We start from the raw sequence: 24,042 nt of genomic DNA, 5'->3' as shown, positions 1-24,042 counted from the left end.
TAACCTTACATGCTTTTTCTACTTCTGTTGGCATTATGACCTGTGAACTCACATTGAGTCAGATTGTACACTGCCATTCACAGCATTCCCAGATCACAGGATTAGTTTTATTCAGTTAGAAAAATAAAAGGAAACTGCTTTCTGCCTCTACGTGAGACCAGAATAATGTCAAGATAGAAAGTAAAAATCTATGAAGTTTCACAAGGAAAGACACAGCAAGAAGGGAGAGAGGGGAAGTGAAGTGAAAAAAGCAATTAGTATGTGAGTGTTTATCATGATAAAAATCACATCAATTTTCTGTTCCATCTCATTGCATGGCTTTGTTTCGCTTAGGTCAGTTTCACAATATCTTTTTTCTGTGACCATGCCCTTTAATATGATAAAAATTTCATTTTATTTATTAGAAATCCATGATCATGTAGCTCAGACTCCACAGGGATGTTATTGTAAGTAGTCATCAAATAATCCCACAGGTGGTGTTCTCATACTGTGTATTTATGCAGATATCTGCCCTGGTGCTCCCTAAGGAAAACTAAACTTAACATAATGTTTACTAAGCTAACAGTATGCTCAACAGAGAATCAGAAAAGAAACATTCGTAAGATCTCTAGACTGAAACTCACAAATACAAGGAATATGTGGATGTTTAGAGCTTCACTTACTTTACAATTCTTTTGAAACAATAAAACAGTTGGTAAATTATTTAAAGAAATGTACATCCATTATGCATTGAGACAGATTCCTCAGCTCCCTCATATAGGTGCTAGAATTTGCAGCAGACCTGTACCTTCAAAATAGCTACATTCCGGATAACAGAGGAAGCTCATCTATTTCAACCAGCAACAGAGTTTCCTATGTGGCTGCACACATGAGGTTTGCCAAGTCCAACTAAATAAACTAAAGTGAATTCCTCAAGGCAGACCAGTGTAAGTATTATAGCAACTATTTCCTCCTAGATGGGGAAACTCAGGTAAAGAAATAAAAGTGCCTAGTCTAAGGCCATAGAAGGCATAAAGGGATCGGCCATATTGCTAATCTCAGAGAAGTCTGGATTTATCAACCTCAATATCTGAAGTCACAGTGAAGAAAATTCATATTTTCTATTTAAAAGTATTTTACTATGTATATGAAGAACAAGGGGTCTTTTTGGTATTTCATGGATTCTGTCAACAGCCTTCGGCAAATGACCCTTTTCACACTATTAGTTCCACGTGTCACAGAAGTTGTGTTTTCCTTCTCATTTAGTTCTAGACTTTTCAGGTTTCTGTCCTGTTCCATTTATAATTCAGAAATGAATTTTTAATATCAATGTGCTTGTGAAATGCTAGAGGACTGTTTACAGTCAGTTTTATGTTCTGTTGCAATGTGGTCACTGACTATAGGGATAATTGTTTCAACATTTTTGAATTTATAGAAATTTGTGTCTCAGAATTGGCTTATTTTAGAGACCTATGTGTTGCTATATAGGATGTGAGTTTTTCAGTGTTTGGAAGCAGTATTTGGTAAATATCTAGTAAGTTCGTTTGATTTAGGAAACCACATTAGGATTCTTTTGTTTTGTTTTCTAAGGGCTTTATGTTTTATTGTGAAAGGACACATTATGGCTCCTGCAGAGAATAGGAGAGACACTTCCCAGTCAGTACATTTAAAAATGCTTGATTTGCAAGAGTTTAGCACGTTTGAAAATGTACTTATCAATGATAATTTGTCATGCAATAGATGATGCTTTGAACTTTTAAATATTTCCTTTTTGTTAATCATTTCAACTACTCACCCCCATAGAGCTCAGGGGGCTGATAAAGCCCTAATGTCTGCATAGGGGTCCTGAGACTCGGTGTGTAATAGATGAGCACGTGTCTTTTTTATATGTTGGGGCATCTTTTGGGTATATGCCCAAGAGAAGTATAGCTGGATCCTCAGGCAGTTCAATATCCAATTTTCTGAGGATCCTCCAGACTGATTTCCAGAATGGTTGTACCAGTCTGCAATCCCACCAACAATGGAGGAGTGTTCCTCTTTCTCCACATCCTCGCCAGCATCTGCTGTCCCCTGAGTTTTTGATCTTAGCCATTCTCACTGGTGTGAGGTGAAATCTCAGGGTTGTTTTGATTTGCATTTCCCTTATGACTAAAGATGTTGAACATTTCTTTAGGTGTTTCTCAGCCATTCGGCATTCCTCAGCTGTGAATTCTTTGTTTAGCTCTGAACCCCATTTTTAATAGGGTTATTTGTTTCCCTGCGGTCTAACTTCTTGAGTTCTTTGTATATTTTGGATATAAGGCCTCTATCTGTTGTAGGATTGGTAAAGATCTTTTCCCAATCTGTTGGTTGCCGTTTTGTCCTAACCACAGTGTCCTTTGCCTTACAGAAGCTTTGCAGTTTTATGAGATCCCATTTGTCGATTCTTGATCTTAGAGCGTAAGCCATTGGTGTTTTGTTTAGGAAATTTTTTCCAGTGCCCATGTGTTCCAGATGCTTCCCTAGTTTTTCTTCTATTAGTTTGAATGTGTCTGGTTTGATGTGGAGGTCCTTGATCCACTTGGACTTAAGCTTTGTATAGGGTGATAAGCATGGATCAATCTGCATTCTTCTACATGTTGACCTCCAGTTGAACCAGCACCATTTGCTGAAAATGCTATCTTTTTTCCATTGGATGGTTTTGGCTCCTTTGTCAAAAATCAAGTGACCATAGGTGTGTGGGTTCATTTCTGGGTCTTTAATTCTATTCCATTGGTCTATCTGTCTGTCTCTGTACCAATACCATGCAGTTTTTATCACTATTGCTCTGTGGTACTGCTTGAGTTCAGGGATGGTGATTCCCCCTGAAGTCCTTTTATTGTTGAGGATAGCTTTAGCTATCCTGGGTTTTTTGTTATTCCAGATGAATTTGCAAATTGTTCTGTCTAACTCTTTGAAGAATTGGATTGGTATTTTGATGGAGATTGCATTGAATCTGTAGATTGCTTTTGGTAAAATGGCCATTTTTACTATATTAATCCTGCCAATCCATGAGCATGGGAGATCTTTCCATCTTCTGAGGTCTTCTTCAATTTCCTTCTTCAGTGTCTTGAAGTTCTTATTGTACAGATCTTTTACTTGCTTTGTTAAAGTCACACCGAGGCACTTTATATTATTTGGGTCTATTATGAAGGGTGTCGTGGTTTAATATACGGAAAACCATCAACGTGATCCATTATATAAACAAACTGAAAGAACAAAACCACATGATCATTTCATTAGATGCTGAGAAAGCATTTGACAAAACTCAACACCCCTTCATGATAAAAGTCCTGGAAAGAATAGGAATTCAAGGCCCATACCTGAACATAGTAAAAGCCATATACAGCAAACCAGTTGCTAACATTAAACTAAATGGAGAGAAACTTGAAGCAATCCCACTAAAATCAGGGACTAGACAAGGCTGCCCACGCTTTCCCTACTTATTCAATATAGTTCTTGAAGTTCTAGCCAGAGCAATCAGACAACAAAAGGAGGTCAAGGGGATACAGATCGGAAAAGAAGTCAAAATATCACTATTTGCAGATGATATGATAGTATATTTAAGTGATCCCAAAAGTTCCACCAGAGAACTACTAAAGCTGATAAACAACTTCAGCAAAGTGGCTGGGTATAAAATTAACTCAAATAAATCAGTTGCCTTCCTCTATACAAAAGAGAAACAAGCCGAGAATGAAATTAGGGAAACGACACCCTTCATAATACACCCACCCTTTACTATCTCCCCGCCCTATATTCCCCTACACTGGGGAGTCCAGCCTTGGCAGGATCAAGGGCTTCTCCTCCCACTGGTGCCCAACAAGGCCATCCAATGCTACATATGAAGCTTGAGCCATGGGTCTGTCCAGTGTACTCTTTGGGTGATGGTTTAGTCTCTGGAAGCTCTGATTGGTTGGTATTCTTTTTCTTATGGGGTTCCAAGCCCCTTCAGCTCCTTCAATCCTTTCTCTAACTCCTCCAGTGGGGACCCTGTTCCCAGTTCAATGGTTGGCTGCTAGCATTCACCTCTGTATTTGTCATGCTCTGGCAGAGCCTCTCAGGAGACAGCTGTATCAGACTCCACTTGGGTATATTTGCTTCTTTTTGTTCTGGAGCTTTTAGGTGTGCTGCCAAGCTCCTAGTGTATGCTCTCTCCAGTTCCTTTTTGGATGCACTCAGAGCTATGAGTTTTTCTCTTAGCTCTGCTTTCATCTTTTCCCATCAGTTTGAGTATATTTTGCATTTATTCTCATTAAGTTGTAGAGTACTTCTTAAATACATACATATTTTATTAGATTCAAATACTTAACAAGAGTTAAAGAGTTAGGAAACAAAGAAGATTGTTATTGTTTGGTATATGAGGCTGCACAAAGATTGAACTAATATTTTTAATTTCTGGAGAATTCATCAATTTATTGTTTTATTTTATTTCCATACTTGTATTATTAGATTAATTTACTATGAAAAGTCTCAAATAATTTCAGAAAGTTAAACATTTACTCACAGAAATATTTAATTATGATCTTTATTTTTGTCCATAGGATTTGTTTATTAGAGAGAGTGGGATATTGAAATTACCTACTATTAATGGATTAATATCACACTGTATCTGAAAATCCAGTGTTACATTTTAAAGAATATTATATAATTTATGTATATGAGTACACTGTTGCTATCATCAGACACACCAGAAGAGGACATCGGATCCCATTATAGATAGTTTTAGCCACCATGTAGTTAATTGGAATTGATCTCAGGGCCTCTGGAAGAACAGTCAAGCCTCTTAACCCCTGAGCGATCACTCCAGTCCCAAGTAGTACATCGTTAACATAATTGTGTGCACCAGGTTTTGCTGCATATATGTTTAGGAGAGTTATGTTTCTTAGTTAACTATTTCCAGGATTAATCTTTTTCAACATTTCCAATTGTTTCGGTTTGAGGAATTGCTGTCAAATATTAGAATAACAATGCCTGTATGCTTCCTGATCTTCAATTGGAGTGTGTATCTTCCCTGCCTATCTTTAAATCTACAATGGGTTTCATATAGCTATAGGTGTGTTTTGTTTCATGATCCATTCAGCAAGCCTTTGCCTTTTGATTGTAGAATTGAGGACATTAACATTATTGTTAAAATGTGTGTTTTAATTGTGATTGTGCTATTTGATTTTGGTGGTTTGCTTTCTCAGCTATTCTCTCTGTTTTAGTATTTATGGATTTTATTTTTTGTTCAGTTTCTTTGTTATTCCCATCATGTCTTCAGCCATAAATACTGCTCCCTGAATTTTTCTTAGTTTTGGTTTGTTGCATATAATTTTTCAGCTGTTTATATTTTGAAAAGTATTTTCTTTATCTTTCAACTATGTCATATATATTTCTGGATATATTAGTATAGATTGGCAGTCCTGGTCTATGAGAATTTGGGATTCCAGCTCATAGAGATGTCAAACTTTCCACTGAGAAATCAGCAGTAACTCTTATGAGATTTTCATTTCTTGTATCCACAGGCAAATATGAGTCTGACCCTTTATAAAAGGAATGACGAAGACAGAGAGTATCACAGAAAAGCACAGCCAGTCAAAATTCAGAGTTGCGGCATTCAGTTCCAAAGGATGCATGTACAACTCCTGAACCTAAGGGTCAAGGGTAGTTTTGGAGGAAATACCAAAAGATTGCAATAGCTTGAATAGCAGGAAATCTGCACTAAGATCGTGTTTTCAAGGAATGTCAAAAACTACCCCAACAAATGCTCAGCAACATGAATTCCTACTCATAATCTAAAGAAGGACAAAACAATAGACAAGGTAACATTTCTGAGTGATTCTCAGGAACCTTCAACCCTACACAAAGAACTACATGCAACTAAAGAGTTCTAACAGTGAGAAATAGTCTTCCTCTTGGAAGAGGACACAAATTAATTGTCTATAAATTGATTATCCAGTACCAAATGATCAGCCTTGAAGACATTCACACACACACACACACACACACACACAGAGAGAGAGAGAGAGAGAGAGAGAGAGAGAGAGAGAGAGGATTATATAAGATGAGCAACTTGTATTTATGTATTTAGGAATATATGTGATATGTGTATATACATACACTTAAAAGAGAAGCTTAAAGCAATCTAACTAAAATCAGGGACTAGACAAGCCTGTCCATTCTCTCCCTACCTATTCAATATAGTGCTCGACATCCTAGCCAGAACAAATCGACAACAAAAGTAGGTCAAAGGGAAAAGAAGAAGTCAAAATATCACTATTTGCAGATGATACGATAGCATACTTATGTCACCCCAAACATTCCACCAGAGAACTCTTAAACCTGATAAACAACTTGAGCAAAGTAGCTGGGTATAAAAATAACTCAAACAAATCGGTAGCCTTCCTTTACTCAAAGGATAAACAGGTTAAGAAAGAAATTCGGGAAATGAAACCCTTCACAATAGTCACAAACCATATAAAATACCTTGGTGTGACTCTAACCAACCAAGCAAGTGAAAGATCAGTATGAAAAAAACTTCAAGTCTCTGAAGAAAGAAATCGAAGAAGATCTCAGAAGATGGAAAGATTTCCCATGCTCATGGATTGGCAGGATTAATATTGTAAAAATGTCCATCTTGGCAAAAGCAACCCGCAGATTTAATGCAATCCCCATCAAAATTCCAACTCAATTCTTCATAGAGTTAGAAAGAGCAATTTGCAAATTGGTTTGGAATAACACCCCAAGATAGAAAAAAACTATCATCAACAATAAAAGAAGTTCTGGGGAAATCACCATTCCCGACCTCAAGCTGTATTACAGAGCAATAGTGATAAAAATTGTATGGTATTGGTACAGAGACAGGTTGGTAGATCTTTACCAATCTTACATCCAGTAGAGGGCTAATAACCAATGTATGCAAAGAACTCAAGAAGTTGTACTCCAGAGAATGGGGTACAGAGCTAAACACAGAATGTTCAACTGAGGGATATGGATGAGGTGCTACGAAGCACCTAAAGAATTGTTCAACATCCTTAGTCATCAAGGAAATGCAAATCAAACCAGCCCAGAGATTCTACCTCACACAAATCAGAATAGCTAAGATTAAAAACTCAGGTAACTGACAGATGCTGTCAAGATGCGAAGAAAGAGGAACACTCTGCTGGTCTCTGCTGCACTGGGCCTTCCCGTTCCTGGATTTTTAACTGGATGGTTACCCTTTTTGGCTCCGGGGCACTGGAGGCAGCAGCAGCACTGCCAGCCTTCTCGGCTGCAGCTGGAGGGGTTTATTCCTTTGTATCCGGGTTCTCTGCCTTTTCACCCGCCATTTTACAAGACGGGAAAGAAAACTAAGACCAAATCTGTGTTTTTAATAATTTCATACACTTTCATACAATGTCCAGATCACTCTCTTCTTCTGCCTCTGATGTCTCCCTCGCATTCTTCTCACCCATTTCCTTCCTCATCAGTCTCTTGCCCAGATTTATGACTTCAGGTTTTGTTTTTGATATATATATTTATTTTTTCAAGTGTAGCTTTAATGCTGAAAACATAGTGACAGATGGCCTTAGAATTTGAATGCTTTAGTGATTTTTATTGAGAACATAACTCAGCTGGCAAAGATGTGATAGAAGTATAGTGGAAGGAAAACGGACATAGAATAATAATAATAGAGACTTCGTTCATGTCCTGAAAAAGCCATAGATTTCTGATTTTCACAGAAATGTTGCATTTCATTTTCCCTTGACAAATTTAGGTAGGTATTTTATTATTCGAGCGGTTACTATTTTTCTTATTTCTGTCACATTGGTATTGAAATTTAGTTCAGAAATTATAAAAACATCCTGCATTTTCTGAAAACACAAACTCAGTGAACACTGTGGATTTTACCCATTGATTCATCAGTTATCATGAATTTAAAATGGTATATCCAGCTTTTCAGGGGAAGGTAAGACAAATCTAGAGCTACCTACAGTACAGAGACCTGATAAATCTGCCTCAACAAAATGGACCTGGGCTTGGCTTCATGATGGCTCTGTCCCAGCTCTCATCAGAATAACATCTTTGGACTGTGCACACACAGTTCTGCACAACTGCTGCTGGTGTTTACGGTAGCAAGACACCTCTTCTTTCACCTCTAGTCTCTTCTCACAAATCTTATTCTCAAAAGTATCCCTTGTGGTTTCTTCAAATTATATGAAGTTGTCCTTTGTTTCTACAGTGGGAATTGGTTCCAGAACCCCTTGTCCAACACCAACATCTATGGTTTCTCAAGTTTCCTATAAAATACGTTTTCATATAACTCAAGAATATTCCCAAGATAAAATATACTACACATGAGTGTTGCAGAAATCATTCCGTTGCTCCTGTAGAGAAATGAGATTAGTTTCCAGCACTTCCATTGTGGCCTACAACCCTCTGTTATTCCAAATCCAGGGGGTCTGATGGCCTCTTCTTGCTTCTGTGGGCAGCAGCCACACATATGATGGATATATATATATATATATATATACATATACATATATACATATATACATATATACATATATACATATATACATATATACATATATACATATATACATATATACATATATACATATATACATATATACATATATATACATGGAGACAAAACCATAATATATAAAATAATTAGATTATATATAAAATATGAATATATTAAAATTACTCCAACTTATTTATTAAAAAAAACACTCTGCCATGCTGTGTTTAAGGCAAATCAGTTTTTATTCCAAAGATAGACATTGGTAATCAGGGAATGTACATAGAAATAATCTTTCAACACCTAATCCTTACAATAGGGACTCATCAAATTATACATGTCATCTGACTGATTATTTATTCATAATAAACTCATTATTTACAGTCCATACAATGATAACAGTTATACTGATTCATTTTTCTACCACTTTAAAGCATGAATGCCAATGCTGGAGAAATAGCTCAGCATTTATCTGATATGAGCTTGGTTCCCAGCATCCACATCCAGTTTATTTCAACTGTCTACTGCTCCAACTCTATGATGACTCTGGCTTTATGAACTCTGAACTCATGCACATATATCCATATGCAGAGCAAACATACACAAAAACACATGACTAAAATCATATAAAATAAAGCACCCACTCATGTAACAGTGAGTTGTCCTTATAATTGTCTGATCATTACCAGTCTCACACCCTATGTTTACTCAAACTCTTTATAAAAACATTAACGAAAATATATTAAATTCGCATGTGGACATATGTGTCTGTTTCTGACGTCAGTATTTGGAGACACAGACAGGAAAATTTCAGGGGATCTTTGCACCCAGTCTACCCAATTCAGCAAGTTTGAAGGTTAGTGGGAATCCCTGTATCACAAAACAATTGCAGAAAAATAGGAGACGCCAGATGTTGATCTAAGTGTTGGTCAGATCTCCAAAACTACGTAGCATGTAGATATAGACATACAATACACACACACACACACACACACACACACACACACACACACACACAGACAGAGAGAGACAGAGAGAGAGAGATCACAAACACACAGACACACAGAAATCACCAATTCTGCTCTCTAATGTTCAAATGGTGATTTATAATACACCAACTATGTTACCTGAGCTGCTAACTCTGAAAAAAAAGTCATGTGTCTTTAAGGTCTCACTTGGAAGATTCCAGGTACTGTTGTGACATTTGCATGGAAATTGCTTGTAAAGCTTCTTCCTCATTGTTGGCTGCCTCTCAAGTATATGTGAGGAACAGCTACCATTATTATTAATCCTACTTAGTCTTTTCAATTAAGATGAGTATTAAAGAAGAAAATTAGTCTCTTTCTTGGAAAAATATCTAGATTATAATGAAATAGCTTCCAGCAAAAAAAAATAAGTCTCTGAAAAACACTAAAGATAAATTGGCATCATTTCTGATGCAATTTTGTGAAATTCCACTCAAGTCATTATAAATGCACAATTGGGTGCTAAGATGCATAAAATCTCTTTATTAAGTTTATTTTCAAATGAAAGTTTTATATGATTCCTTAAAATATTCTTACTGAAATTATGCATGTCTCTCTGTCATTTCCCTATCTGTATTTTATTGGCTTTGGGGGAAATAATTATTTTAACCATGATTACAAGAGCCAAATAAAATTGCCTCATATAAATATGTCCCTACATAGATGAAGGATAAAATAATCCAATGATCTCCTGTTTGCTACTGGAGTTAGCAGGAAAATCTGTTCAGATTTATAGTACTAAAATAGTAAAATAATATATGAAAGTAATATATGCTTCAAGAATCATGCAGGTGTATGTGACTATTGTACTGTTGTCATTAACTCTCATTTATTCATTGAGCTATCAGTACCAGTCACAGCCCATAGTGCCTCATGCGTGAGAGGCAGGAACCATGATGCTGCCAATTGAAAATTGCTTACTTGAAGACTGGCTCAGTACTACATAGTTTTAAAGCATGGGTGTTTGATGAACTGAACAACTACATCCAGTTAGGCACAAGCCCACTTTTAGGTGAAGAACCCAAAAGTTAGAATACTGTTCACTTGGGCTTCCAAGGTAAAGGGGAGGTAAAGGGGCAGTGCCAGATTTGGTCAGTGTCCTCCTTTTTCCTTCTCTCCAGACAGCCCAACAGGTATCTGACATACAGCAGGCAGTCCCTGACAAAGACACACTGCACAAGGCAAGACTTCAGCTATTCCCGAAGACAGGTGATTGGCTCTGCAGCATAAAAAATGCCTGTTTTACTGAGAAGTATGCAAGGGGCACAGATACTCTTTTAGAGTGTGTATGCTTTAACCCACACAATTGCACAGGCTGGAAAGCCACTTTCTGTAGGCAACATCTATGGACTCAATAATAAGGGAGAGTTGATATTAAGCTGAAAAAAAAAAGCCACTAGTTTACAAAATGACCCCTTCTTTTTTTTTTTTTAATTGAGGTTTCCAGCTACTTATAGAATGCCCAACACATCATGGAGGATAATTGGTATATTTAATCTCAACTGTTTCTAAAATATTTAATTATTCATGCAAACATCTAGTCATGATGACTCAGCCATATCCCCACATGGTATTGACCATCATGATCCTGCAATGAAATCCAGATGATGGTCCTCCTATTCAGCCACCAATTTTCCTTCAGTGATTCACTTTCAAATGATGACTCGATTTTCCACAACTGAACACATTCAATCCTTGTGCTCTGACCCACCATGATCCAATTTTCCTGAGTTCCTGATATTGCTTCCCTGTTGAGTCTTATTGCTTTCGAGTAGTATATTCTCAGTATTGTAAAGACACCAAGATAAATTTCTTTGCTCAAAAATCTGATATTGGCTTCCCATCTCACAGGACGAATACCAGTGTCCTCATGCCGCCCTTCTCAGTCCTCTTGATTGTATTGGAGTCAGGGTCTGCTTCTGTCTCTTAATTCATTCATGTTCCAGGACATTGTTTCTCCGATGCTCTCCACATGCCAAGCTGTCTTGTTGCCCACATCTCTCTCAGGCCATGCATCTTCCTGAATAATTGCTTTACTCTTGTAAATTTTTGTTCTCATTTCACATTCTCCATGAACTTACCCTGAACCCATCTTTATAAACTTCAGTACCTACTCGGCTGCTTCTGCTTTCCACTAGTGCAGAACAAATCACCACATTTAGGAGCAGAAAGCATCACCCACTTTATTTTCAGACAATTTGTAAGTCAGATGCTCAAGGGGCTTGACAGACCCCAGAGCTTAGAATCGCAATATATTCCCTTCTTTGAAACAGCTAATAGAATTAACTCTTCTGTAGATTTTTCTGCATAAGAACAAATGGGATGGAAACTGTAAAGAAATGAAGAGTAGAGGATATTTTATTTTAACAAAGGGAAGTTCTGTGTTATGTTCTTATGAATAATACCAAAAGGCTTCAAAAGAGGAAGAAACAGATTGAGGAAGCATAGTTCTGACTCATCAGGTACTCAGGAAAACTAGTTTACAAAAGAGGTGGCTATAGGTAGAAGCAAGACTCCTGTGTAAGAAAGGTGAGACAGATGGCATCATTGAAAACTCAGGATGAATGGAGGATGGCCAAGGAGGAGCTCAGAGTTTCTCTTTTGATTCCTTCTGTCTCTTTAGTACAGCAGAGGAAGAGTTGGACAGATTACTAGAAATTGAATAGCAAAATGTTAACGCACTAAGAAGTGGCTGAGTCCAACTGAGACTGACCTTTGTGAGGCTCTCTGCATTGGTTGAGGCATTGAAGGACAGTTGTGCTTAAAAGTACCTAGAAAATCAAGAAAGGGATTTCTCTCTCTCTCCCTCTTCCTCACTCTTCTCTCCATCTCCATCTCCCTGTCTCTGTCTATCTCTCTGTCTCTCTGTCTCTTTTTCTCCCTCCTTCCCACCCTCCCTTCCCCATAACCCCCTCGTGTGTGTGTGTGTGTGTGTGTGTGTGTATGTGTGTGTGTCTGTCACAGAGATCATTTTATGAGGAAAAATTGCTAACAAACAATACTGTGTGTGTGTGAGAGAGAGAGAGAGAGAGAGAGAGAGAGAGCCTGAATGTATGTATCTGTGTATCTGTGTCTGTATGTGTTGTCTATAATGTCTCATATTGGTATTTTAAGGGAAACATTAATGCAAACTGGCCTTTGTGTAAGAGACTTACTGAGCAGATTATCAACATTTTAGATAGACAGCCTGGTGGTGGCTCTGAGAAGGGGTTAAATCCTCTACTTAAGCTGTGAATTACAATACAGAATGTGCCACATGTAGCCCCTGACTTCTTAGTATTTCCAGTAGCCTAGCCTTTTAAAGATAGGCTTATGAGCTGGCAGTCAAACTCTCAGTAGAGAACCTGACATTTTCCTAAAGCAAGGTACTTAGAGAATCAACTATAAGGCTGGAGAGTAACAGAGATGGTTCTAAAGTTGGAGTTCTAAGATTAAGGTTCCTGTACACATCACACCTTATAGAAACTCTGTTGAGATCACATGTAGGCTCATACTTGCTATGTTCTTGCATTCAAGAGAGACAGACCTTGTCTCTACCAGTTTGCACAAGGGCACTAAATCCTCATGAAGCCTATGCTCATGGCATTATAAAAATGCTCAATTGCTTCTCAATGGCTCCGTTTTCAAATACTAAATGTGGCCTAATAATAATGTTCATTCTGTTTTTCTATTGTTAACTTGATACTATTTAATAAGTTTTGAAGAGTTAACAGTTAAACATACATTCATTTATTTTTCTGCTCACTTGAGAATCTTCAGTGGATACAGTTGACTGAAAACCCCAAAGGTTCATCCTTAGAAGTCATGAGTAGGAGCAAACTTGAGCCTCGGGACCACAGGTAAGACCAACTTTTCTGCTGCAAGAGACCTGCCTGGTGAACTCAGGACACACAGAGGCAGAATTCCTCTAGGACCGGGCACCTCCTGTGTTTACCGGGAGTCCCACACCCGCGGATCCCGGCCCGCAGCAGCTCTCTGCTCCCAGACCCAGTGGGAGAGAGACCTCACCGCCTGGTCAGGTGGGAACTCCTGAGGCTGCAGAGCGGAAGAGACCACCAACACTGCCCACCCCTGCCCACATCCCTGGCCCAAGAGGAAACAGTATAAGGCCTCTGGGTTCCCTTGGGGGAGGGCCCAGGAGCGGCAGGACCCCTGCACGTGAGACACCGCCAGAACCTGAAGGAAACAGACCAGATAAACAGTTCTCTGCACCCAAATCCCGGGGGAGGGAGAGCTAAACCTTCAGAGAGGCAGACACGCCTGGGGAATCAGAAGAGACTGCACTCTGCACACACATCTCAGACACCAGAGGAAAACACCAAATGCCATCTGGAACCCTGGTGCACTGAAGCTCCCGGAAACTGCGGCGCAGATCTTCCTGGTTGCTGCCAGCGCAGAGAGCTCGTGGGCAGCACCCCAAGAGCGAACTTGAGCCTCGGGACCACAGGTAAGACCAACTTTTCTGCTGCAAGTGACCTGCCTGGTGAACTCAAGACACAGGCCCACAGGAACAGCTGAAGACCTGTAGAGAGGAAAAACTACACGCCTGAAAGCAGAACACTCTGTCCCCATAACAGGCTGAAAGAAAACAGGAAAACAGGTCTACAGCACTCCTGACACACAGGCTTATAGGGCAGTATAGCCACTGTCAGAAATAGCAGAACAAAGTAACACTAGAGATAATGTGATGGTGAGAGGCAAGCGCAGGGCCCAAGCAACAGAAACCAAGACTACATGGCACCATTGGAGCCCAATTCTCCCATCAAAACAAACATGGAATATCCAAACACACCAGAAAAGCAAGATCTAGTTTCAAAATCATATTTGATCATGATGCTGGAGGACTTCAAGAAAGACGTGAAGAACTCCCTTAGAGAACAAGTAGAAGCCTACAGAGAGCAATCGCAAAAATGCCTGAAAGAATTCCAGGAAAACATAAATAAACAAGTAGAAGCCCATAGAGAGGAGACACAAAAATCCCTGAAAGAATTCCAGGAAAACACAATCAAACAGTTGAAGGAATTAAAAATGGAAATAGAAGCAATCAAGAAAGAACACATTGAAACAACCCTGGATATAGAAAACCAAAAGAAGAGACAAGGAGCTGTAGATACAAGCTTCACCAACAGAATACAAGAGATGGAAGAGAGAATCTCAGGAGCAGAAGATTCCATAGAAATCATTGACTCAACTGTCAAAAATAATGTAAAGCGGAAAAAGCTACTGGTCCAAAACTTACAGGAAATCCAGGACTCAATGAGAAGATCAAACCTAAGGATAATAGGTATAGAAGAGAGTGAAGACTCCCAGCTCAAAGGACCAGTAAATATCTTCAAAAAATCATAGAAGAAAACTTCCCTAACCTAAAAAAAGAGATACCCATAGGCATACAAGAAGCCTACAGAACTCCAAATAGATTGGACCAGAAAAGAAACACCTCCCGTCACATAATAGTCAAACACCAAACACACAAAATAAAGAAAGAATATTAAAAGCAGTAAGGGAAAAAGGTCCAGTAACATATAAAGGCAGACCTATCAGAATCACACTAGACTTTTCGCCAGAAACTATGAAGCCAGAAGATCCTGGACTGATGTCATAAGACCCTAAGAGAACACAAATGCCAGCCCAGGTTACTGTATCCTGCAAAACTCTCAATTAACATAGATGGAGAAACCAAGATATTCCATGACAAAACCAAATTTACACAATATCTTTCTACAAATCCAGCATTACAAAGGATAATAAATGGTGAAGCCCAACATAAGGAGGCAAGATATACCCTAGAAGAAGCAAGAACCTAATCGTCTTGGCAGCAAAACAAAGAGAAGAAAAGCACACAAACATAACCTCACATCCAAATATGAATATAACAGAAAGCAATAATCACTATTCCTTAATATCTCTCAACATCAATGGCCTCAACTCCCCAATAAAAAAACATAGATTAACAAACTGGATACGCAACGACGACCCTGCATTCTGCTGCCTACAGGAAACACACCTCAGAGACAAAGACAGACACTACCTCAGAGTGAAAGGCTGGAAAACAACATTCCAAGCAAATGGTCGGAAGAAGCAAGATGGAGTAGCCATTTTAATATCAAATAAAATCAATTTTCAACTAAAAGTCATCAAAAAAGATAAGGAAGGACACTTCATATTCATCAAAGGAAAATTCCACCAAGATGAACTCTCAATCCTAAATATCTATGCCCCAAATACAAGGGCACCTACATACGTAAAAGAAACCTTACTAAAGCTCAAAACACACATTGCACCTCACCCAATAATAGTAGGAGATTTCAACACACCACTGTCATCAATGGACAGATCATGGAAACAGAAATTAAACAGAGATGTAGACAGACTAAGAGGAGTCATGAGCCAAATGGACTTAATGGATATTTATAGAACATTCTATCCTAAAGCAAAAGGATATAACTTCTTCTCAGCTCCTCATGGTACTTTCTCCAAAATTGACCATAAAAATGGTCAAAAAACGGGCCTCAACAGGTACAAAAAGATAGAAATAATCCCATGCGTGCTATCAGACCACCACGGCCTAAAACTGGTCTTCAATAACAATAAGGGAAGAATGCGCACATACACGTGGAAATTGAACAATGCTCTACTCAATGATAAACTGGTCAAGGAAGAAATAAAGAAAGAAATTAAAAACTTTTTAGAATTTAATGAAAATGAAGGCACAACATACCCAAACTTATGGGACACAATGAAAGCTGTGCTAAGAGGAAAACTCATAGCGCTGAGTGCCTGCAGAAAGAAACAGGAAAGAGCATATGTCAGCAGCTTGACAGCACACCTAAAAGCTCTAGAACAAAAAGAAGCAAATACACCCAGGAGGAGTAGAAGGCAGGAAATAATCAAACTCAGAGCTGAAATCAACCAAGTAGAAACAAAAAGGACCATAGAAAGAATCAACAGAACCAAAAGTTGGTTCTTTGAGAAAATCAACAAGATAGATAAACCCTTAGCCAGACTAACAAGAGGACACAGAGAGTGTGTCCAAATTAACAAAATGAGAAATGAAAAGGGAGACATAACTACAGATTCAGAGGAAATTCAAAAAATCATCAGATCTTACTATAAAAGCCAATATTCAACAAAATTTGAAAATCTACAGGAAAGGGAAAATTTCCTAGACAGATACCAGATACAGAAATTAAATCAGGAACAGATAAACCAGTTAAACAACCCCATAACTCCTAAGGAAATAGAAGCAGTCATTAAAGGTCTCCCAACCAAAAAGAGCCCAGGTCCAGACGGGTTTAGTGCAGAATTCTATCAAACCTTCATAGAAGACCTCATACCAATATTATCCAAACTATTCCACAAAATTGAAACAGATGGATCACTACCAAATTCCTTCTATGAAGCCACAATTACTCTTATACCTAAACCACACAAAGACCCAACAAAGAAAGAGAACTTCAGACCAATTTCCCTTATGAATATCGACGCAAAAATACTCAATAAAATTCTGGCAAACCGAATCCAAGAGCACATCAAAACAATCATCCACCATGATCAAGTAGGCTTCATCCCTACTTGATGGTTTAATATACAGAAAACCATCAACATGATCCATTATATAAACAAACTGAAAGAACAAAACCACATGATTATTTCATTAGATGCTGAGAAAGCATTTGACAAAACTCAACACCCCTTCATGATAAAAGTCCTGGAAAGAATAGGAATTCAAGGCCCATACCTGACCATAGTAAAAGCCATATACAGCAAACCAGTTGCTAACATTAAACTAAATGGAGAGAAACTTGAAGCAATCCCACTAAAATCAGGGACTAGACAAGGCTGCCCACTCTCTCCCTACTTATTCAATATAGTTCTTGAAGTTCTAGCCAGAGCAATCAGACAACAAAAGGAGGTCAAGGGGATACAGATCGGAAAAGAAGTCAAAATATCACTATTTGCAGATGATATGATAGTATATTTAAGTGATCCCAAAAGGTCCACCAGAGAACTACTAAAGCTGATAAACAACTTCAGCAAAGTGGCTGGGTATAAAATTAACTCAAATAAATCAGTAGCCTTTCTCTACACAAAAGAGAAACAAGCCGAGAAAGAAATTAGGGAAACGACACCCTTCATAATAGACCCAAATAATATAAAGTACCTCGGTGTGACTTTAACCAAGCAAGTTAAAGATCTGTACAATAAGAACTTCAAGACACTGAGGAAAGAAATTGAAGAAGACCTCAGAAGATGGAAAGATCTCCCATGCTCATGGATTGGCAGGATCAATATAGTAAAAATGGCCATTTTACCAAAAGCGATCTACAGATTCAATGCAATCCCCATCAAAATACCTATCCAATTCTTCAAAGAGTTAGACAGAACAATTTGGAAATTCATCTGGAATAACAAAAAACCCAAGATAGCTAAAACTATCCTCAACAATAAAAGGACTTCAGGGGGAATCACTATCCCTGAAGTCAAGCAGTATTACAGAGCAATAGTGATAAAAGCTGCATGGTATTGGTACAGAGACAGACAGATAGACCAATGGAATAGATTTGAAGACCCAGAAATGAACCCACACACCTATGGTCACTTGATTTTTGACAAAGGAGCCAAAACCATCCAATGGAAAAAAGATAGCATTTTCAGCAAATGGTGCTGGTTCAACTGGAGGGCAACATGTAGAAGAATGCAGATCGATTCATGCTTATCACCCTGTACAAAGCTTAAGTCCAAGTGGATCAAGGACCTCCACATCAAACCAGACACACTCAAACTAATAGAAGAAAAACTAGGGAAGCATCTGGAACACATGGGCACTAGAAAAAATTTCCTGAACAAAACACCAAAGGCTTATGCTCTAAGATCAAGAATCGACAAATGGGATCTCATAAAACTGCAAAGCTTCTGTAAGGCAAAGGACACTGTGGTTAGGACAAAACGGCAACCAACAGATTGGGAAAAGATCTTTACCAATCCTACAACAGATAGAGGCCTTATATCCAAAATATACAAAGAACTCAAGAAGTTAGACCGCAGGGAAACAAATAACCCTATTAAAAAATGGGGTTCAGAGCTAAACAAAGAATTCACAGCTGAGGAATGCCGAATGGCTGAGAAACACCTAAAGAAATGTTCAACATCTTTAGTCATAAGGGAAATGCAAATCAAAACAACCCTGAGATTTCACCTCACACCAGTGAGAATGGCTAAGATCAAAAACTCAGGGGACAACAGATGCTGGCGAGGATGTGGAGAAAGAGGAACACTCCTCCATTGTTGGTGGGATTGCAGACTGGTACAACCATTCTGGAAATCAGTCTGGAGGTTTCTCAGAAAATTGGATATTGAACTGCCTGAGGATCCAGCTATACCTCTCTTGGGCATATACCCAAAAGATGCCCCAACATATAAAAAAGACACGTGCTCCACTATGTTCATTGCAGCCTTATTTATAATAGCCAGAAGCTGGAAAGAACCCAGATGCCCTTCAACAGATGAATGGATACAGAAAATGTGGTACACAATGGAATATTACTCAGCTATCAAAAACAACGACTTTATGAAATTCGTAGGCAAATGGTTGGAACTGGAAAATATCATCCTGAGTGAGCTAACCCAATCACAGAAAGACATATATGGTATGCACTCATTGATAAGTGGCTATTTGCCCAAATGCTTGAATTACCCTAGATGCCTAGAACAAATGAAACTCAAGACGGATGATCAAAATGTGAATGCTTCACTCCTTTTTTTTTTTTTTTGGTTCTTTTTTTCGGAGCTGAGGACAGAACCCAGGGCCTTGGGCTTCCTAGGTAAGCGCTCTACTACTGAGCTAAATCCCCAGCCCCCCCACTCCTTCTTTAATAGGGGAAGAAGAATACCCTTGGCAGGGAAGAGAGAGGCAAAGATTAAAACAGCGACTGAAGGAACACCCATTCAGAGCCTGTCCCACATGTGGCCCATACTTATACAGCCACCCAATTAGACAAGATGGATGAAGCAAAGAAGTGCAGACCGACAGGAGCCGGATGTAGATCGCTCCTGAGAGACACAGCCAGAATACAGCAAATACAGAGGCGAATGCCAGCAGCAAACCACTGAACTGAGAATAGGACCCCCGTTTAAGGAATCAGAGAAAGAACTGGAAGAGCTTGAAGGGGCTTGAGACCCCATATGTACAACAATGCCAAGCAACCAGAGCTTCCAGGGACTAAGCCACTACCTAAAGACTATACATGGACTGACCCTGGACTCTGACCTCATAGGTAGCAATGAATATCCTAGTAAGAGCACCAGTGGAAGGGGAAGCCCTGGGTCCTGCTAAGACTGAACCCCAAGTGGACTAGATTGTTGGGGGGAGGGCGGCAATGGGGGGATGGTTGGGAGGGGAACACCCATAAGGAATGGGAGGGGGGAGGGGGATGTTTGCCCTGAAACCGGGAAAGGGAATAACACTCGAAATGTATATAAGAAATACTCAAGTTAATAAAAAATAAAAAAGAAGTCATGAGTACAATGATATCAGTTTAGTTTAAAATGCAACCAAAATGTCCTAATTCATTATGAATATCAACTTTGCTATTTATATAAATATGTCATTTAAAAGCATTCATTTTAGTCAATGTAACTGTTTCTTCCTTAATAGTGTATTCTTTGGGAGCAAAAAGAACTTTTTTTGAAACTTTTTTTTTACTTTTATTTATAGAAAGCATTAAATCATATACATTTTAAATAATCAATGTTTGTTTCTTATTGTGGTCTTATAATTTTGGTAATCTTATGTAAATCTTCTCATGAATTTTGACAGAATCTCACCATGTAGGACAGACAGTCCTGGAATTCACCCTGTAGAAAAAGCTGCCCTTGAACTGCCTTTTCAGAGATCTGCCTGTTTCTACCTTCCAAGTGCTGATATTAAAGGTATCCAATATTATTATGCTGGGTTCTTTTGATGGCTTAAGAGTTGATTGAAAGTATAAATTAAAATATAGATCTTAGCATAGATTAAAATAAAAATAATGAAATATAGCTCTCAGTATAAGAAGGTTTGCTGTCAAAAGCAGAGATACAGAGAGAGACAGAGGGAGAGGGAGAGAGGAGAGGGGGAGAAGGTTGTAGTTCATTCCAGTCTCAAAAACAAATATAATTAAAGACTGAATTTTGTTTTTGTCCTAACTTAACAGCATTTTATACATTTATCTCCTAAGCTATTCATATATTTCTCATTTTATAAAGTCCTGAATCATTTCTCATTTTGTTATCTCTCTTCGACTTTGAAAATTCTGTAAGGTATCCTCAAAATGTTTTTATTTCATTATAAATATTCTCACCTTAATTACTAAACAAGGCATTATGAGTCAATATGAAAATTTCAATTATTTTGTGCTAATTCCCTCATATTTTGTCAAAACCCTAGAAATGAAGATCAATTTAAATATTTTTATTATTATTTCTGTCATATTTTGGATGATTTCTTGAAGTTTTGTTTTATTTTGTCTTTAGTTGTTCTATAAGAAATTTTAGTAAAAAGAATATAACTTCACTAACACAGCACTCTTTTTGGGCACAGATGTATATTTTGACATATACATGTCATATTTCCTACTTTGAGATTTACCTATTTCTAACAGTGTGAATAAATTTTATATGTTAAAATTAACATAATCTTGTGAAGTACTCACTAGTTGGAAAAGTTACAAGGATGCAAAGCAAAACTTTCAGTGACCTGGTTTTGAGATGAGTTGTGGCTGTAACAATAGTTCCTCATTTCTCCAGCGAAAAAGAACAGCCATATGTGTTCCTCTGGACAGCTGGGACCTCTGCCACTTACATACTCTGAAAGGATGTCACCCACACACAAATTTTCCCCGGGTCATCTGGGCAAAAGGACCAAGCCAAGGAGAGCTTTAGTGACTCAACCTGCAAGGGTTTTGTCCTGCATAGTCCCATATCCATTTGGACAGACCTTGAAGAACCTAAAATGTATTCATTTGTCATGTTCATAGATAAAGAGAAATTAACTGCAAACAGATAGCTCCCATTGTGTGCCTGTCCTGCATTTAAGAAGCTCTGTGTAACATATTGCTCAATGCTCACAGGTCGTGAAGAATGGACAACTTTAACTTCCTTTCTTTGCAGCCTCCATTCACCAAGCTATCTTTATCCTACAATAAGCCCTTACCATTTCTGTCAGCACAGTTGCATGCAGAGTCATTTTATCTACTCTGTTAGACCACACACCCTATCGCCTTCATTTCGCACATGTTCTCGGCTTCCTCTTTCCTCATTATCAAATACCCAAGAATGTCATTTCTCATCCTTTGGTTTATTTAGACTGTGACATTTTAACGCGGATGACACCATATGTGTGTATTTTAATTGAAGGCTGAAGTTACAAGGAATGTTTAAAACAATACACTACAAAATGAATGTCTCTGAATGTAATTCCCTGTTAAAGTTAGCTGGGATTCAGCATGAGGGTTTTCTGCTTTGGGTTTTATTTCCTGACATGGAAAGATAATTAGCTTTAAGGTACAGAAGCCAGCATTAACTCACTGACTAGAAGGAAGGCTCTGATAACTGTATGGTACATGGATGAGAAAGCTTGGACTCTGCTTTTCTGTAGTCATTCTTGACATTGTATAAATGCAAGGATTCCCTAGCTTTCTATTTTATTTTGAAGGCTCAATAAAAATTGGAACCAAATAGAGCTGGTTAAAATAATTCAGATTTTCTTTTTATTACATATATGTCTCGGTATATTTTACTGTATTACACACACACACACACACACACACACACACACACACACACACACACACACTGTTCTACCTGTAACAGCTTGGTTTTCTTTAAGTACTGAAAAGGTCTATGAGTCTCATAGTAAGGATGGAGGATTGAGGTGGATAACACTATAGTCTAAGTGTTGGTGTTATCAATATACTTTCCTTGATATTAATCCCCATACTGAGACACTCACAGGATGATTCTTTTTTTTTTTTTTGGTTCTTTTTTTGGAGCTGGGGACCGAACCCAGGGCCTTGCACTTCCTAGGCAAGCCTCTACCACTGAGCTAAATCCCCAACCCCCACAGGGCGATTCTTTAGTGTGTCCTTTCTGGGATATTTACTATTCAAAGCAGCCATCCATTGTGCTTCCTAGACTAGTGTTAACATAGTTAACACTTCTCCCTAGGATGCTGAGGCATGACTGCCAAGACATTCATACTATAATGTCATTTTTACCCCTTTTTTCTTCATTTATTATTTTTTGATAATGCAGTTTGATGTACTTCTATCATATTTACCCAAATGAATCTGGAAAAACCCTCCCCTATTTACTCAACTTTCTGTTCTCTACCACCTCACCCCACCCTTGACTCTCCCTCCCTCTTATTCTTCCTTTTTGTCTTCTCCCATTCTTTCTTTCTTTTTTAATCCATCATGTACCATAGTTGCTGCCCATATATTCTCAGATATGTTGCCTTTCCATGTAGTGTGATTAATCCATCATATCATGTGCCCTTAAAATATCTGACTTTCTCTCTTCTAGAAGCTATCAATTGTTAGTAGCTATGAACTAGAACTTCATGCTTACCTCATATCTCCATGTTGGAATTTTGTTTGGTTGGAGCTTGTGCAAGCCTCATGGATGCTGTGTCAACTGCTGACAGTTTATATTTCCAAAGCCCTAATGAGTGTGGGTCACACTATTTTCATTTAGTCATCTATCTCCTCCTCTAACTTGTACAGTCTTTCCTCCCAATCACCCTCAGTGGTTCCTGAGCATTGGGAGAAGTGTGTGTGATAGATGACCTGTTAATTAAGGGTGATGACTGCTTAGTTCCCCCTCCTATTTTTTATTATTATTATTATTATTATTATTATTATTATTATTATTATTTACATCCCAGTCATTGTCCCCTCCAAGTCCCCCTCCCACTGTTCCTCACCTCATTTCTCTTCCCCCTTGCCTGTGAGAAGGTGCTCCCTCATATTGGGATTCCACCTTCCCTGGGTCCTCAAGGATTAGGCAGATGAATCTTCTCCCACTGAGGTCAGACCAAGCAGTACTCTGGGATATTTGTGCTGGGGACTTCAGACCAGCCTGTGTAAGTTCCCGGTTGGTGACTCAGTCTCTGGGAGCTCCCTGGGGTCCAGTTAGTGAAACTGCTGGTTTTCCTATTGGGTCACCCTCCCCTTCAGCTTCTTCAATCCTTCCCCAGATTCAACCATAGAGGTACCCTACTTCAGTCCAATAATTGGGTATAAGTATCTGCCTCTGTCTCAGTCAGGGGCTGTTAGCACTTCTCAGAAGACAGCCATGCTAGGCTCCTCTCTGTAAACATATCATAGGATCAGTACTAGTATTAGGCTTTGGTGCCCCTCAACCCCAGATGGATCCCAAGTTGGACCAGTCATTGGACCACCTTTCCTTCATAGCTGATCCTGTTCCCCTTATCCCCTCCCCGTCCCTTCTCCCATCCAAATCCCTTCTTCCGTCTGCCTCCTCTGCTGCCTGACAGGT

At 38.6% G+C, this 24,042-nt stretch overlaps 1 long non-coding RNA gene across 2 annotated transcripts; it reads right to left on the bottom strand.

Moving 5' to 3' along the window:
- Window positions 1-8,708: 8,708 nt before the first annotated feature.
- Window positions 8,709-23,217, bottom strand: LOC147999902 (uncharacterized). Of its 2 annotated transcripts, XR_015642728.1 has the most exons (3): window positions 23,113-23,217; window positions 12,221-12,278; window positions 8,709-11,836 (listed from the first exon to the last, which is right to left on the bottom strand). It is a non-coding gene; the product is annotated as an uncharacterized LOC147999902 (long non-coding RNA). The 2 variants fall into 2 exon arrangements; XR_015642727.1 differs by lacking the exon at window positions 12,221-12,278 and having other exon boundaries at window positions 23,113-23,207.
- Between the last annotated feature and the right edge of the window lie 825 nt (window positions 23,218-24,042).

The sequence above is a fragment of the Rattus norvegicus genome, chromosome 18 (genome assembly GCF_021556685.1).
Source record: "Rattus norvegicus strain SHRSP/BbbUtx chromosome 18, alternate assembly SHRSP_T2T, whole genome shotgun sequence".
Taxonomy (NCBI): Eukaryota; Metazoa; Chordata; class Mammalia; order Rodentia; family Muridae; genus Rattus; species Rattus norvegicus.
The sequence above is the reverse complement of the archived record's forward strand: the minus strand, read 5'-3'. Positions and strand labels throughout refer to the sequence as shown.